Raw genomic sequence first — 17,364 nt, forward strand, 5'->3', positions numbered from 1 at the left:
AGCTGCGGAGAAAGAGAGGGAGATGACCACGAAGGCCAAAAGAATGAAGTTGAGATAGGATATGATAACGCCAAGTGGTGTCGTAAGCCTTTTCTAGGTCAAAAAGGACGGCAACAACGGAGGTCTTCGCAGCAAAAGCAGTACGAATATAGACCTCCAAGTTCACCAGGACATCTGTCGTGCTGCGGCACTTGCGGAAACCAAATTGAGAAGGGGAGAGGAGGTGATGGTGTTCCAGGAACCACATCAGACGAACGTTAACCATACGTTCAAAGAGTTTGCAGACACAACTTGTGAGAGCAATAGGGCGAAAGTCCTTAGGGGAAGTACCCAGAGACCCCGGTTTGCGAACAGGGAGGACAACGGCATCGAGCCAGTCCTCAGGGACTGACGACGACTCCCAGATCCGATTATACAGACTCAGTAAATACTGAGACATGCTCGGAGGGAGATGGCGAAGCATCTCATAATGAATACCATCAGAGCCCGCCGCCGTAGAACCGCAGAGGGCCAGGGCAGAACGAAGTTCAGAGAGAGAGAAGGGATCATTATAGGGAAGCTGAAGATGAGTGCAGAAATCTAAAGGACGAGACTCAAGGACAGGTTTACGAAGAAGGAAAGATTGGGGAAGATGAAGACCAGAGCTAACAGAAGAAAAGTGGGAACCCAGTTCGGAAGCGACCTGCAACGGGTCTGCCACAAGAGTATCATGGAGGTGAAGGACCGGTGAAACATCGGGAACGAACTTACCCGCTATCTTGCGGATACGCTTCCAGATCTGGGCCAGAGGGGTTTCGGACGTAATTGTTGAGACATAAGATGCCCAACATTCACGTTTAGCCGTGCGGATGGCCCTACGGGCCACCGCACTCGCTTTCCGAAAGAAAAGAAAAGAATCGGTCGTCCGCCTACGGCGGTGCCTCTTCCAGGCTGCACGCTTACAGCGGACAGCCCGAGCACAGTCCGCATTCCACCAGGGAACGCACTTCCGTGGACCCCGAGAGGAAGAGCGAGGAATAGAGCGGAGGGCAGCGTTGAAGACAGTGTCATGAAAAAGGAGGAGAGCGCGAGAGAGGGGCAGAAGGGAGAGGTCAGAGAGAGTAGCACTGAGGGAAAATAGGGTCCAGTCCGCCTTAGCAAACTGCCACCTAGGGAAAGAGAGGGAAGGGCGAAAAGAGAAAAAGGAAACAAGGATGGGGAAATGATCACTTCCATGGAGGTCATCAAGAACCTGCCACGTGAAATCTAAGTAAAGAGAAGAAGAGTAGAGAGAAAGATCAAGACAAGAAAGGGTGCGAGTCCGAGAGTCCAAATGAGTGGGCTCACCAGAATTCAGAAAAGACAGGGAAGAAGAGAGGAGAAACGGCTCAAGGAGGCGACCCCGGGTATTCGTCAGAACGTCACCCCAAAGAGAATGACGACAATTGAAGTCACCCAGCAGGAGCACAGGCTCCGGCAAGGAGTCTAGGAGGTGTTTCAAATCAGGAAGAGAGAGCGGGACACTCGGGGGGAGATAAATGGAACAAACTGTGTACCATTTCCCCACAAAGATACGAGCAGCAGAACAATGGAGAGGCGAAGGAAAAAGTAAAGGAACAAAGGGAACATCAGCCCGAATCAAGAGAGCAGAAGAATTAGAAGCCCCAGCAATGGCTGGGGGGGGGGAGAGAAAGGAATAGCCACGAAAACGACCAGGACGAGCACCAAGCATTGGCTCCTGGAGACAGACACAAAGGGGCGAAAACCGCGAAATCAGAAGTTGGAGTTCGAGGAAATTGGCGTAATAACCTCGAACGTTCCATTGAAGAATGGACAACGACGAGAAGAGAAAGGACAAAAACAGAGAACAAGGAAGAAACAAAGGCGAAAGAGCAACAGAGCACGTTAAAGAATATCAGGGTCGGGATCAGGGTCAGCAAAGTCAGGGTTAGGGGGCATGGGTAAACTGAGTAAAGACGGAGGGAAGGAAACGGGAGAACAGATCAGAGGCGGGCGGGCAGGGTCCGGAGGAGGAGGAGGAGGAAGAGGAGGAGACAACGGAGAGGAGCAGTCAAGGACAGCAGCAGGAAGAGGGGGAGTAGAAAGAGGGGAGCGCACCCCAGCAAGAGCAGCAACCGAAAGGGAAGCAGGGGCCAAAGAAACCTCCATAGCAGGAACAGGGGGCGCAAGCACTGAAACGGGAGGGGAAGGAGCAACAGAGCCAGGAGGAGGAGCTGAGGAAGAAAGCGAAGCCTTCTTACCCGCCGGGGAAGAGGAAGGAGAGGAGCCAGGCTTACGCTTCTGACTTAAAGAGACCGGTGTCCCAGCAACTACGTACCGGGCAACGGATTCCAGTGTCTCAACAGGAGAAGCCGAACGAGAGCACACACGACGGCCGTTAGGAGAGCGATGGACATCCGCCCGCACCGACAGGCGGTGGGGAGAGCCGATAGATGGAGGAAGAGGATGGGAAGGAGGATCGGAGGGGGACGAGGAAGAGGACACAGAAGACACGACAGACCGGGTAGAAGGAAGGGGAACCCCAGACAGAGGACCAGGAGGAGGATCCTTCGGGAGAGAACTCAAAGGGACAGAGGAGGGGGCAGTGGGCGCATCAGGGTCCAAGGCCCGGAAACGGTTGTGAGTCTGAGGAAGGCGGGAAGGACGAGGAGAGGAAGAGCGCAACACGCGAGCATAAGAGACATTAGCATAAGGCGGGAGCCGGCGAACCTGGCGCCTCGCCTCAGGAAAAGATAAACGCTCCCGGTGCTTCAAGTTGAGGACGGCTGCTTCAAGCTTGTAATGGACACACGCACGGGAGAAGGTAGGATGGGCCTCACCGCAGTTGAGGCAACGAGCCTGGGGAGAAGCGCACTCCGACTTAGAGTGACCTTCACCACCACACAAAGGACAGAGAGAGACAGTCCCGGAGCAGCGGAGGGCACCATGCCCAAACCTCCAGCACTTGTTGCAGAGCCGAGAAGGAATGTACTCCTGGACAGAGCACCTGGCACCAGCAAGAATGACAGAGGGTGGAAGGGTCCTACCATCAAAGGTAATCTTCACAACCCGGAGGGGTTGACGGCGACTACCACGAGGGGGACGAGTAAACGTGTCCACCTGGAGAATAGAATGGCCCTGGGCAGCGAGGATATGTCGAATATCGTCGTGGCAGTCGCGCAGGTCCCGAACACCGGTCGCAACATGGGGCGGGAGCAAAATAGTGCCAACACTGGCATTCAACTGAGCGTTCTTCGAGACCCGAACGGGGGTCTCGCCAAGGCAGGATAAGGCAGCCAAGCGGGAAGCAGCATCCTGAGAAGGAGCAGCAACGACACGTGTACCGAGACGAGTGGGGTTGAAAGTAATGGAGGCATCCACGGAATCAATGAGATGTCGATGGAGGGAGAAATCGTCAGGAGGCGCAGAATCAAGAGGGAGGAGATCAAAATATTTGGCCCACGAAGCGGGACCAAACAAGGCTTGATAGGTAGCAGAACTGGAAGGAATCGAGCGAGGGCGGCCGTGACGAGGACGGCGGTGAGAACCCCCAGAGAGAGAGGGGTTAAAAGGTGCAGTAGTTACAACCAGAGAAGGAGCCGCGCCAGGGGACGAGGTAGTCACCACTGGGGGCTTGGGGCTCGACCCAACCACAGAGGAGGGAGGGGAGCCAGAGGAAGGAGTCAGAGAGGCCAAAGGAGGAGCAAGGTCGGGGCCCAATGCAGCGGAGGCTACAGAGCCCGGTCTTCCAATACGGACCGACTCGGGGGCTTGGTCGCCCACCCCACGAGCCTGAGAAGGTAAACCAGAAGAAGCCGAAGCAGGGGTTGTCATCGTGACGAAAAGAAGAATTCACTCACGAATGTGCCCCCACACCCACCACGGAGCCACAATTAGAGGCAGGACACCCAACAAGAAGCTATCGCCGATCTTGTCGGGGCCTCCTAGGGGTGCGTCGTGAGTATACGCCCCACAAACGCCACCTTAAGAAACCGACAGTCCGTCGAGATCGGGTTCAGTGACGAAGTGGGGATTGACAATAAAAGGTTCCCCTCGCTCTCGACGTCGGGTACTGCAGTTCTACGGGTGCAAGAGTACGCCTCCTCAAGCACCCGGGCGTCAAAGTAGAAGAAGTCCAAGGGAAGAACCAGAACGAGCAAAAGGTCGGCAGAAAACGGCAAGCAGATAGGAGAAGAGGGGGGGAGAAAAACGAAACAGAAGGAAAAGGAAAAGATGCCCAGCAGAATTGGAGAGGACGGCAGCAGGAGCACAAGGCTAGAAAAGGACAGAGGACTGTCCCAAGGAGCATCACACTCCGGCAGCCGCCCACTAAGCCCCCAGACGGCGACAACGAGCTGAGCGGGGAGGGGGCCCCCCTCTCCAAGCGCAGTGACCTCACCTTGTTCTATTGTAAAGACCTCCTGGAACCTCTTGCCGAGTTCTTCACACACCTCTTAATCATTCTCTGTATACCTGTCCTCGTGTTACGACCCTGGGTTCCTCAAGTGGAAACCAGAGGTCAAATTGAGCTAAATAAGCCAGTTATATCAGTGAGATGCATGGCGAGGTGTTGATGTTTGTATCTTCCTTGCCAGACGCAAGACGAATCTTGATTTCTCACAAAGCATTCAGACTTTTGAGCTTGTTGGGGATTAAGTATAACATTGTAGTAATTATTAACTTTCCCTAGACCGAGTAAAGTAGTACATAGTAGTACATATGGTACATAGGTTAAGATTGTAATGTGTATAGCTGCACGATCAATTAGGCTCTTCCCGGCACCACACTACTCGGGAGCCCTGATCTGGTCGCTGGATGGGTCTTCTCTGCTGGCGTTCAAGGTGTAAACATCTGGACTGTGTGGCTCAGCTCTTCTCCCCTTCTACCTTCTACTCTCCCTTACCTATTTCTATGTCTAGTGTCTAAGTTAAGTATAGAATGTTAAGTGTGCCTACTGTGGTATTGTAAGATTGGTGTAGACCTGGGGTAGTATTTGTCAGTGTTTTGGGTACCCCCTAGTGTTGTGTTGTGTTAGGGTACCACGTGGTCTCACTACCCTAAGCTGCTTCAAGCTTCAGGTTCTTCACTAGTAGTACTTTACCCTAGCTTGTTCTCAGTGTAAACCTTGTATCCTTCTTATGTGGACCAAGGCTTTTAACGTAAGATAGTGTGGTAAAGTAATTATTATTATTGTTATTGGTGTGAATGTATATGGGGGTTGTTAAGGGGTTAATAAATAAGTTAGTTAGTTTTAAAGGAGTATCCATTCTTCCTGTGTAGGAGATCTATGATCTACCTCTAGGCTGACAATTGCAGTAATAAGCCACGATAAGTTTACTCTTGTATGTTTGTTGGGGACCGGGCCTTTTAGATCTCCCATACTTGATAACTCTTAAATCTAACTACTGCCCCTACATCCATTTAATACTAGATCCCCCATAGTACAGCCCATTATTTATAACACCTCGCTTTTTCCACGTTTCATTACCTGTTCTTTCACTGTTGTTTTCCTCCTGATGTGACTGTGGAGTAACTTTGGTTATGTCTTGACTTTGCTTGCTATATCATTTTCATAATTTTTCTCTGCTCTCTTCTCACACTAACATACTCATTCCTGGTTCTCTGGTATCTCTCTCTCTTTGTTTTCTGGTGTTCTGTTATTTTTGAAGTTCATCCACAACCTTTTGTTCAGTTCCTTTCCTTCCATACTTTCCTTATTAAACCATGGATTCTTATTTTGCTTCTAGGATTTTTCCTTTTGGGCCGGGATGAACCTGTTTACTGCCTCCTGACACTTTTGGGCGACATTCTTGTACAACATGTCTTGTACAGACGTAGCTCTGAGGTCTGTGTCTCATGGTATATCCCTTAGGAAACTTCTCATCTCCTCATAATTTCCCTTTTGGTATGCCAGCCTTTTGTTTCCAAGTTCTTTTCAGGGGGGAGATAAAATCTAGCTCAACCAAGTTCTCAAAGATCAATACACTGTGATCACTCATTCCCAAGGGTATTTCCTACTTAACTTCCCTTATATCCCACTCATTTAGGGTAAATATCAGATCAATCATGGCTGGTTCATCTTCCCCTCTCATTCTTGTCGGTCCCTTGATGTGTTGGCTTAGAAAGTTTATTGTTGCCACGTCTCCAGTTTCCTCACAACACAGCTTAGCTCTCCATGTATCTGGTCCTCCATCCTGTTCTCCCAATCTTTCTTTCCATGGTTGAAGTTTCTCATGATTAGTAGTCCAGATCCATTCTTGCTAGCGACAGAAGCTGCTCTCTCTATTATGTTAATGGTGGCCATGTTGTTTCTATCATATTCCTGTCTGGGTCTTCTGTAATTTGGTGGTGGGTTATATATGACTACGACTATAATTTTTTGTTCTTCGGTTGCTATGGTACCTGTTATGTAGTCACTGAAACCTTCATAGCCCTGAATAACCATCTCCTCAAAACCCCCAGCCTTTTCTTACCAGCAAAGCCACACCACGACCTCCTCTTCCTTCACTCTTTCCTCACAACACATTAGTCCTGTGGGAACAATGCACAGGACATTATTTGTTATGGTTTTTGCTTGCTTTGTTTCTGTGAGTGCTATTATGCTTGGAGCTTCTTCTAGTACCCATTCCTCCAAGTTCATTTGTTTTATTTGTAATCCCATTTATGTTAGTGTACTTTGCCTTGAGGCTCACTTTCTTCTGTCCCTTCTCATATCCCCTTCTTGGTGAGCGTTCTGCTGATGGGGGAAGCTGTTTCATGGGTGTGAGGATTTGTAAGGTGGATAACAGGGTCTCAGAGGATACTGGGGTGAGGGGTGGAGGGTCAAGTGAAGAGAGGACAGGGAGGGTATGGGATGAAGGGGGAGAGAGAACAGGAAGGAAAAGAGGAGAGGGGGGGACATGGTGGGAGGAGGGAAAGGGTAGCAGGGTGGGAATTGGGTGAAGGGGGAGAGCTGGCTGAGCATTTGAGTGGGGGCAGGGAGGGTTTGGGGAGGGGGGGTTTCTATGCAGAGGAAGGTGGTGGAGTTGCCCTCCCCTCTGGTGTTACTGGTTTGCTAGTTGTGGGTTCGCCTCCACCCCTCCTCCCCCTCACCTCTGGGGATGTTGTGTTGGGAGCTGTGATTTTCTGGTTTTCTCCTCTCACCCTGCGCTTCTTCCTTGCTTCTGCCGCCATTGCTCTCTCCTCCCTCGTCATGTCCCTCTGGAGAAATTTTTTTAATTCTCCCACATTCTGCAGGTGGCTCTTCCTTGTTAGAATCTTCTCCTTTGTGTTCTCATTTGCAAACACTATCTGTAACACACAGTCTCTTTCCATGTTGTACCAGCCTAACTTGAAACCTGTTTGTTCCTGGAATATTAACTAACCTGTTCCTTAAATGCCCCACACTATCAAGTTTACTATTAACTTCTATTATTGAATGAGAATGCATTAGTGATTACGATATGATATTAAATAAACCTTACACACTGTTGAGACGTCAAGAGGCACTTACCAGTTCCACACACCCACATCCACACCAGTTCCACATTCCACAGCTCCACAAGCACACCTAGGCAAGTTTCTTGGGTGGGTCTTCCAGTCCTGTCCTCCACACTGTATAACCTGGTGGCCTGGTGCTGGTGAGTTTTCTCTGTTTAACACGAAAGTTCTAGTGATATCACTGTATTTTTGTCCCATGTGTGGTTATACACTTTGTGATAACCTAGATCCGTGAACCAACACTAACCCTAATATGCCCGAAAATATCGAGTATTATTGCGCAGCGCGCAAGCCCACGACCCTCCCACGCAACTCTCTGTGGGGAGTCTGGCCACTGACTCCATGCGACTCTCTCCGTATTATGGCATAATGGAACCATCCCCCTGGTATAATGGCATAAGTGAATAACATTAACTGCCGTTCCCTGTCATGAGGCATCTATTGTAAACAAAGAAGTCTCGCTGAATGTTTCATGTGCGTGTGTGTGTGTGGGTGGGTGTGTCGGTACAATAAAAATAAGAAGTACCAACATTTTGAAAAGCGTCTTTTACAGTCAATACATTATGGAATTTCACACCATAAAGTTTGTGAGACACTATTACATTACATAAAAACTACAATTAATTTTAACAATCGTACCTAATACAAATGAGCAAATCCTCGTTCTTTTCATCAATCCGATAGTCGGTGGAATGCGAGTCCAGTCTCCTTCTGCAAGAAGAAATTTTCACATTAATTTCGTGGAAATCAGTGAGTGATGCTACAGAAATAAGGAATGAAGGACAACATTGTTCAACAGGTTCAGTACTCTGTCTAGTGACATCATCTTTTTGGATGTTGAGAGTCATTCACTAACGACTTGCTGGAAGAAATAAAACATCTAGTTATAGACAGCTCTCACCGGCAGCAAACCACTTCAAAAACCCACAAGAAATTTATGGATGAATTTCTAGAGCTAATGCAGGTAATGGAACCATGCCCCTGGCATCATGGCATAATGGAACCATGTCCCTGGCATCATGGCATAATGAACCATGTCCCTGGTATCATGGCATAATGGAACCATGTCCCTGTTATCATAGCATAATGGAACCATGCCCCTGTTATCATGGCATAATGGAACCATGCCCCTGGTATCATGGCATAAATGGAACCATGCCCCTGGTATCATGGCATAATGGAACCATGCCCCTGGTATCATGGCATAATGGAACCATGCCCCTGGTATCATGGCATAATGGAACCATGTCCCTGTTATCATGGCATAATGGAACCATGCCCCTGGTATCATGGCATAATGGAACCATGCCCCTGGTATCATGGCATAATGGAACCATGCCCCTGGTATCATGGCATAATGGAACCATCTCATTGGTAATAAAGGTAATGGAACGCCTGGTATCATGGCATAAGTGAATAACAGTAAGTGCCATTCCCTGTCATGAGGCACCTATTGTAAACAAAAATGTCTCTCTGTTACATATCTGGTAACTTAATAACATACTGTAACAGTTCTAATACACAAAACAAATGACACCTAAGGACACATGTCAGTTAATTAAGCAATGGAGGAACTAGCTATTTCCATGTAATTATAGTGAATGTCATCTTTTGAAAACAATGTATGCCAAGAAGTATATGAGCCCACTCTGATGAAGGTAAGCTGCGAGAAGCTATGCTATCACGGCATTCATATTAACATCAATTTCAAACATCTTAAGTTATTAAATGCTCCAAGGGGACACCCCTTTGAATAGAGCTGGCTCATGGGTCCTTGTGACCCCATTAACGTCAGTGAATAGAACTAACTCATTGCTTTGGTGACTCACTGAACCCCGTGAATAGGGCGCGGGATCATAGCCCCTTGTGGTCCATTGATCACTGTGGAGCGGGCGGTCTCATGGCTCGTGAACCTTTTACCCATGCGGATATGGGGCGCATGGCTCTTGTGATCCACTGATCCCTGTGGTTCTGCATTGATTACTCATGGCCGTTTCTTGTGTTTTTGGAACCTGTGCATCTCTGCTGTTCAATACTTCTTTGTTGGTGTTGATGCATATCAGACTGCATTGGCTGTTGATGTCTATTTCTTGTGTTGTAAGATTCCGTTGATCTCGAGTGGTCACTGCTTCTTGCAGTTGCTTTTGTGAATGTTGATGTTCTGGTGTCTTGACTACCCGACTGTTGTTGCTAGTCTGTATGTCCATGTCGCATTGTTAGTCCTCTTGTGCTCCGTCTTGTCTCAGACTGTCTATTTCTTGGTAACTGTGGTCTGCTGCACGATCTTGTCCATTATTACTCAAGTGATTGTTTTCGTCTGTTATTGTGAGGTGCTCTGCGTCATCTGTAGGCAACTGATAATGGTCTCTGCCATGATCTTCAAGATGTTTTTCAGCTGAACTTCTGAAAAACTGTAAATTTGTTGTGTTGATTCCGAAAGAAATTGCTTTTTGCTTTTTTGCTTTTGTTGTATTTCTGCAGAATTGTTATATATTTACTGATTTGGAGTTGACAGATTTGGAAAAGTTTGTTCTGTGAGAGTCGGTGTCTATTGTGGCTGTGCACGAGTGTTTCAGACGATGGTGTTGGTGAATATAGTTTTGGTCTGTGTTTTTATCCTGGCCTGAGCTGTCTGCACATTTTCTTTCCGTGCAGAGCAGGTTGTGCTCCAGGCATGATGTTTGCCTCCACAATTTGGACATTTGGCTTTTGTGATCTGGTTTGCCTTGTGCTTGGCTATACAGTCTTTGGTTGGATACCTCACGCTGCATACTTCGCATCTCTCCTGTCCTGTCCGGTGCAGGACAGGACAGGAGATTTATGGTGGCCGTATTTCTGACATTTGAGGGTTGCAGGAGGTATGGTCTCTGCTGGTATATTCCCCAATTTCCAAGATTGAATGTTTCAGGCATATGTCCCATGACGGTCACCAGAACCTGACGCTCACCAGAACCTGATGTCTACTTTTGTGCGGCATCGTTCCACATTCCGGATTTGCTCGTGTTCTAGTATTGGATCCAATGGAAAGTAATTCATTATGTTGACCAGACCACACACTAGAAGGTGAAGGGACGACGACGTTTCGGTCCGTCCTGGACCATTCTCAAGTCGATCAAGTTGATCGACTTGAGAATGGTCTAGGACGGACCGAAACGTCGTCGTCCCTTCACCTTCTATTGTGTGGTCTGGTCAACATACTTCAGCCACGTTATTGTGACTCATCGCCTGCGTAATTCGGTATCCCAAAAGCACGACTCCCGTGCATCTTTCTGAAGGGTTCAGCTACTCCAAGCATACAGGTTTCCCATGCAGAACTGTTACGCTTTCTAAGTAATTTGCAATCTGTTGGTCTCGTGGTGTCATTATAATTTCTCCTTTCAGGTTGATTGTGGTGGAAAGTTTGAGGTCTGGTTGTTCCTCTTCCATTGCCGTTACTACTACATATGCTGTAGAAAAGTGGTCTGTCTGCATTATCTTGAATTTTGAAAGATGTACAGAGCCTGACGATGTCTGGTGTGCAACCTGCTAGCAATTCCGCTGGCAGCGACTCTGATATACAGCTATGCACATCGGAGATTATTAAACGGTATGGTTGCGGCAGCACCCATCTCAGCCTCCTATTCCTTAGTTGTGAAACGGGCTGAGATGTGAGCCTTCTGTTACGAACCCGGATCCAGCGTCCGAGCCTGGAGCAGTGACAAACACGCCATCTGTGGGTCAGCTCCCGAAACCCCCGCCAAACGGACGACGACACCTGGTGAGGACAGCGTGTACTGGCCTTGAGGACCAGTTTCCAGTCTGGTTCAGCGCTCAACACCGCCGCTCCTGACCTCTGGTGAGGTGGTGCTCCGACGACAGCGCCATCTATGGGCTGGATACGTCAGGTGTTTGTGCCCGAGCCCGTGAGTGAAGTGTATTAGTGTCCCAGTTATTGATGACGTGTCTGCTTACAGAGCCGACCTGGGACCACTGTGATGGAAGTGGAGTGAGTCTACCCGAGGCAGCCAGTCTCCATACTGTGAAGTTAGCTGCAGCTGTTGTGACGTCGTCACCCCGGAAGAACACTGTGGTGTGTTAGCCTGCCAGTGGAGTGGCAGTGAAAGGATTTACCCGGGACCGACTGTTGGAGACGATAATCCACTGGGGTATTGAGGACAGGAGGGTGATTTGTGATATCACACGAGACTCCTGTCTAGGGCGTACCCCTTTTATCGTTTGTGGAGTGGCCGTACCAGCCTTGGTGGCTCAGTACCTGCCAGCAGACCTGCTGGACGTGTGGTTAACGGCCTCCACGACGGTGCCCCCAGTGGACCTGTGTTTTGGCTGACCTGTGGCCAGGGTAGGCTCGGCATTCTCAGAAGACACGTCTTGAGGCCACGAAGAAAGCACCGCGGACTCAGCACCTAGCTTCTTGATCAAGAGTCTTCAGCAGAAGACTAGATTGTGCATGATCCCCCTGTAAAGTGTTAATACCCCTCCCCGTTGTGTACTCTTTTATTCTATATATTTAATCGGTGGTGGTGAACATTATAATATTAAGTTCTTAACTTTCTTTCCCTACTCCCTTTTAAGTTACTTGCGTCACGGATCTCATCCCTTGATAGCCACTACTGGCTTGGGAACGGATACATATATCTTCCTCTAACAACATCAGAGTGAGAACCCCGTTGCGTCCCGAGAGGGCCGTAACACCTTCACAGACCACTGGTCGAAGCAAACCAAACCCGCACCTCACCCAATCCTAGTGTTGGTCAACAGAACGGGAAACAGACCCGGAAACCTGCCACCCATCCCCTGAACTTTTTCGCACTTCATAGGGAGGCTTACACCTGTGGGTGTAGTGAAGGCGACATCCTGTGCGAGACTGCCTTACAGGGGCTCTTATTCCCTGGAACTAAACCCTTATACAAGGGTTTATTTCCATCAAGATCTTGCTGGACGCCTTCAAGTGAGATGCTTACGGATGGGAGGTCAGCAGAGACTTCAAAATGCAGGTGTTCCTGAAGGGTCTTCAAAGTGGTTATTCAAAGTTTCCCTGCTATCATTACCTTTGTGACAGTAGGGGCATCAGGACGTACTACCATAGGCGGAAATGGCCAGAGCAGACGGAATTCTCTGTGGGGAGGAACAACGTCAAGCAGTAGCCATTGGTGGACCCTTGAAAGGGGTTTGGAAGAGCACAGTAGTTTAGGGCTTCCTGGCCAATCACAAGGTCAAAAACAATGGGGGAGCTAACCGAGACTGGTGATGAACTACGGCTCTATGATGCCCTTTTTTCGGAGGAGCAAGGCGAGCGTTTTCAGCAGGCTATGCTGGACTTTGAACACCACTACCAAGGACAGTATAACTAGAACATGATTGTAAACTTCATTTTGAGGGCTCATATGTAAGAGTGATTTACAGTATAATTATAAAATGCGAAAACTACTATTCAATATTTTATAGTCATTTCTCGTCATATTGGAGGGCCTCCTCGATCATACAGTGTGTGGGTTTGCTAGGGAAATTTTGCTTTTAGCAAGATGTCATTTAAGGAGTTACCTCGTTTTCAAGCTAACATGGATATTTCTTGTGGAAATTTCTTCCATGCTGTATGATTTCCATATAGACTCCTTAGATATCCCCAGATGTCAATGAGCTATCTCCGGAGCTGCCCTGCAATTCCTAGAAAATAAGAGGGATAGGAGGATTAGCCTCATTAGTTGGCTGTTGTCCCCTTTGTTGTAGCACTGAAGATCTGGTTCTTTGTGCTAGCTTTATATCTGCACCTTGTAGGATTTTATAAGAGCATCCTGTGTCTGAAAAAATCCCACACACACTTGAGGACCGCTCCCCCCCCCCGGTCTATCCCCATCGCTGACTATTTGTTTTAGTCAGGTTCCCAGGGAGTAGAGAAGGGATCTCTTTAATGACAGTGGATGGCATGACGAGTAGTGGAGATGCGAGGGTTTGTTCGTTGGTTTGTAAAAGAATGTTGTTTGAATCTTCCTGTGTTCGTCGAAATAAACATGTGTCCAAAACGTTTAGTGCTGTTTCACTAATTTCTAGGGTGGACTCCATTTGTCCAGGCGAAGAGAGCTGTGAGATCGTATTCACCTCCCATTATTACTCCAAAAATATCATCTATGTAGCACCGGTAGATCCGCCGCTGGTATGTACTCTTGCCTGGTCGCCTCAAATGCGTGTACAAATATTTCCGCGATGGTTACACTACTAAATATCCCAATCACATTTCTTTAAGTTGTCTGTAGGTCTTCCCGTCGAAAGTCAGGATGGTGTCCCTCGTATGTATTTTTGCCTCTTGTAGGAGCTCTATGGTCGGGGGCTTCCAGACACCTGCCTCCTTAAGTTCATGCAGGATCTTGTGGTTATGTCAATAAATGTCGCCACTCGCCATGCTGCTTCTCGTTGCGGAAAACTTGGGTACAAGAATACTTTATCAAGCGAAAATACATATGTTCCTTGTGGCAGTTCACTTTAGTGCCGCAAGTATTTGAGGAAGTCAGTAGTATCCTTTAGTCGTTCTGGGAGAAGATTTAATAGCTGTGTGAGTATAGCTGTACAGATGGGGTCAACGTTTTGTTGCAGCCACTCAACACTGGTCAGCCTGGCCGTGAGCCTGTTGCTTGTAACCTGTGTCTATGGATTTTTGGGAGACTTTTGATGGAAAGTTAAGAAAAACATGTCTCCGCTGTGAGACAACTTCCTACTCCCTGGGACTCCGACTGAAAAAATAGTCAATGATGGGGAGAGACTATAAGGTATCCTCTAGCATCTTTGGGATTTCTTTCAGACACAGAGGATACCCGATAAAATCCTACAAGATACATATAGAAAGTTTGCACAAAGAACCAGATTTTCATTACTAAAACACAGGTGACAACAGCCGACTAATGAGAAGTCCTACCGTCCCTCTATTTTCCAGGAATTGAGGAGCTGCTCCAGAGAAAACTCATTAACCTTTGGGGATATCTAAGCAGTCTACATGGAAATCATCCAGCATGGAAGAAATTCCCACAAGAAATATCCATGAGGTAAATCCTTAAATGACATCTTCGTAAAAGCAAAATTTCCCTAGCAAACCCACACCCCGTAGGGTCAAGGAGGCCTTCCAATATATCGAACTTTCCAAATGTATAAATTGCTTGACAACACAGCACTGACTGTGTTCTCCTCGATTTGTTTTCATACTTCTAGTCGGTGGCAGTTGGGGTGTGGTGGCAACGTTAGAGACATCGGAGACCATCCTGGGTGTACAACTGACATGCCGACAAGATCTTATCAACCTGTTTTTTATTTAATTGGAGAATCAGGATCCAGCTCACCAGCTATACAGCAAGGCAATGCGTCTTGCTTTCACCAGCCACTGGTTTACCAGCCCAGACATGTACTATGGTGCAGTTCTACTTCAGTCAAAATCTGAGAGAAGCTGTTACCCAGCAGTTCAAATGCCTTCCTTTTGACGATAACTGACCGCTCAGTGGGTCAAGCTCCCGGTCGCCGCGACGCATCCTCAGCACATCTTCCTCGTCATCACAGCGACCCCGTCTACATACAAGGCCAGCTTCTGGACCCCATTTCTCCTGGCAGTCTCGGCCTAAACTATTCTAGGTTCGAGCCTTCTCACAAGTCTCAAATTGTCGAAATAAGTCCAGGTAAGAACGGGAGAACAGACAGGATGTCCGCCACCTCTCGTGCTCGAAAGTGAAGTGACGATCTGCTGCCAGTCGGCGTCTTCTGGGTGTGACGTCACCGTCTTGCGAGATGCTGACTACACACCACCTTCTCTTGCTCATTTTATACTCGCAAGCTCCTCGTATTACCTGGGGAATCCCACCTCGTCCGGGAAAAGGTACATCAACTTCTGAGCCTTCCTCCTCACATTATGTCCTTAACTCCTCATGAATCTCATTATTCTTTATCTTATTAACCTACTTTCATATATATATCCTATCCCAATATGTACAGATCCTTATATATGGAGGGAACGGCCAGGAACAACTCTCACGTGACGAGAACCGAGGCTACGTCCACTCTTGTTCATGACACCAGGTAATTACAAACTGGGCTCAGGTCTCCACCTCTGGAATGCTACCAGCTAGCAGAAGGGAGAAATTGTATTGGAAGTCCGAAGACAGAAATGCTCTCATTAATTTTATGTTGAACAAGCAATATGAAGAATGTGATGTTCCATATACTGGTTAAGATGCAACCCTCACCAGGGTCAGTAGCACTGCTCCTGGTGATACCATGGACCAGCTGTCTCACGGTACCTGTACCACGGACCACCAGTCTCACGGTACCTGTACCACGGACCACCAGTCTCACGGTACCTGTACCACGGACCACCAGTCTCACGGTACCTGTACCACGGACCACCAGTCTCACGGTACCTGTACCACGGACCACCAGTCTCACGGTACCTGTACCACGGACCACCAGTCTCACGGTACCTGTACCACGGACCACCAGTCTCACGGTACCTGTACCACGGACCACCAGTCTCACGGTACCTGTACCACGGACCACCAGTCTCACGGTACCTGTACCACGGACCACCAGTCTCACGGTACCTGTACCACGGACCACCAGTCTCACGGTACCTGTACCACGGACCACCAGTCTCACGGTACCTGTACCACGGACCACCAGTCTCACGGTACCTGTACCACGGACCACCAGTCTCACGGTACCTGTACCACGGACCACCAGTCTCACGGTACCTGTACCACGGACCACCAGTCTCACGGTACCTGTACCACGGACCACCAGTCTCACGGTACCTGTACCACGGACCACCAGTCTCACGGTACCTGTACCACGGACCACCAGTCTCACGGTACCTGTACCACGGACCACCAGTCTCACGGTACCTGTACCACGGACCACCAGTCTCACGGTACCTGTACCACGGACCACCAGTCTCACGGTACCTGTACCACGGACCACCAGTCTCACGGTACCTGTACCACGGACCACCAGTCTCACGGTACCTGTACCACGGACCACCAGTCTCACGGTACCTGTACCACGGACCACCAGTCTCACGGTACCTGTACCACGGACCACCAGTCTCACGGTACCTGTACCACGGACCACCAGTCTCACGGTACCTGTACCACGGACCACCAGTCTCACGGTACCTGTACCACGGACCACCAGTCTCACGGTACCTGTACCACGGACCACCAGTCTCACGGTACCTGTACCACGGACCACCAGTCTCACGGTACCTGTACCACGGACCACCAGTCTCACGGTACCTGTACCACGGACCACCAGTCTCACGGTACCTGTACCACGGACCACCAGTCTCACGGTACCTGTACCACGGACCACCAGTCTCACGGTACCTGTACCACGGACCACCAGTCTCACGGTACCTGTACCACGGACCACCAGTCTCACGGTACCTGTACCACGGACCACCAGTCTCACGGTACCTGTACCACGGACCACCAGTCTCACGGTACCTGTACCACGGACCACCAGTCTCACGGTACCTGTACCATGGACCACCAGTCTCACAGTACCTGTACCATGGACCATCAGTCTCACGGTACCTGTACCATGGACCACCAGTCTCACGGTACCTGTACCATGGACCAGCTGTCTCACGGTACCTGTACCACGGACCACCAGTCTCACGGTACCTGTACCATGGACCAGCTGTCTCACGGTACCTGTACCACGGACCACCAGTCTCACGGTACCTGTACCACGGACCACCAGTCTCACGGTACCTGTACCATGGACCATCAGTCTCACGGTACCTGTACCATGGACCACCAGTCTCACGGTACCTGTACCATGGACCACCAGTCTCACGGTACCTGTACAAAAACCTAACCAACCTGATGCTTTTCGCCCCATCTCATTGACCAGTTGCATGAGTAAAACCTTTGA

At 49.0% G+C, this 17,364-nt stretch overlaps 1 long non-coding RNA gene across 1 annotated transcript in view; it reads right to left on the reverse strand.

The window, feature by feature from the left end:
* The window catches only part of LOC138373613 (uncharacterized), a 306,568-nt gene that overhangs the window by 35,267 nt on the left and 253,937 nt on the right, over positions 1 to 17,364 (reverse strand). The window contains exon 3 of the long non-coding RNA XR_011231274.1: positions 8,098 to 8,169. This is a non-coding gene — a long non-coding RNA (uncharacterized lncRNA). The remainder of the gene's footprint in view (positions 1 to 8,097; positions 8,170 to 17,364) is intronic.

This window comes from Procambarus clarkii, chromosome 42 (genome assembly GCF_040958095.1).
Source record: "Procambarus clarkii isolate CNS0578487 chromosome 42, FALCON_Pclarkii_2.0, whole genome shotgun sequence".
Taxonomy (NCBI): domain Eukaryota; kingdom Metazoa; phylum Arthropoda; class Malacostraca; order Decapoda; family Cambaridae; genus Procambarus; species Procambarus clarkii.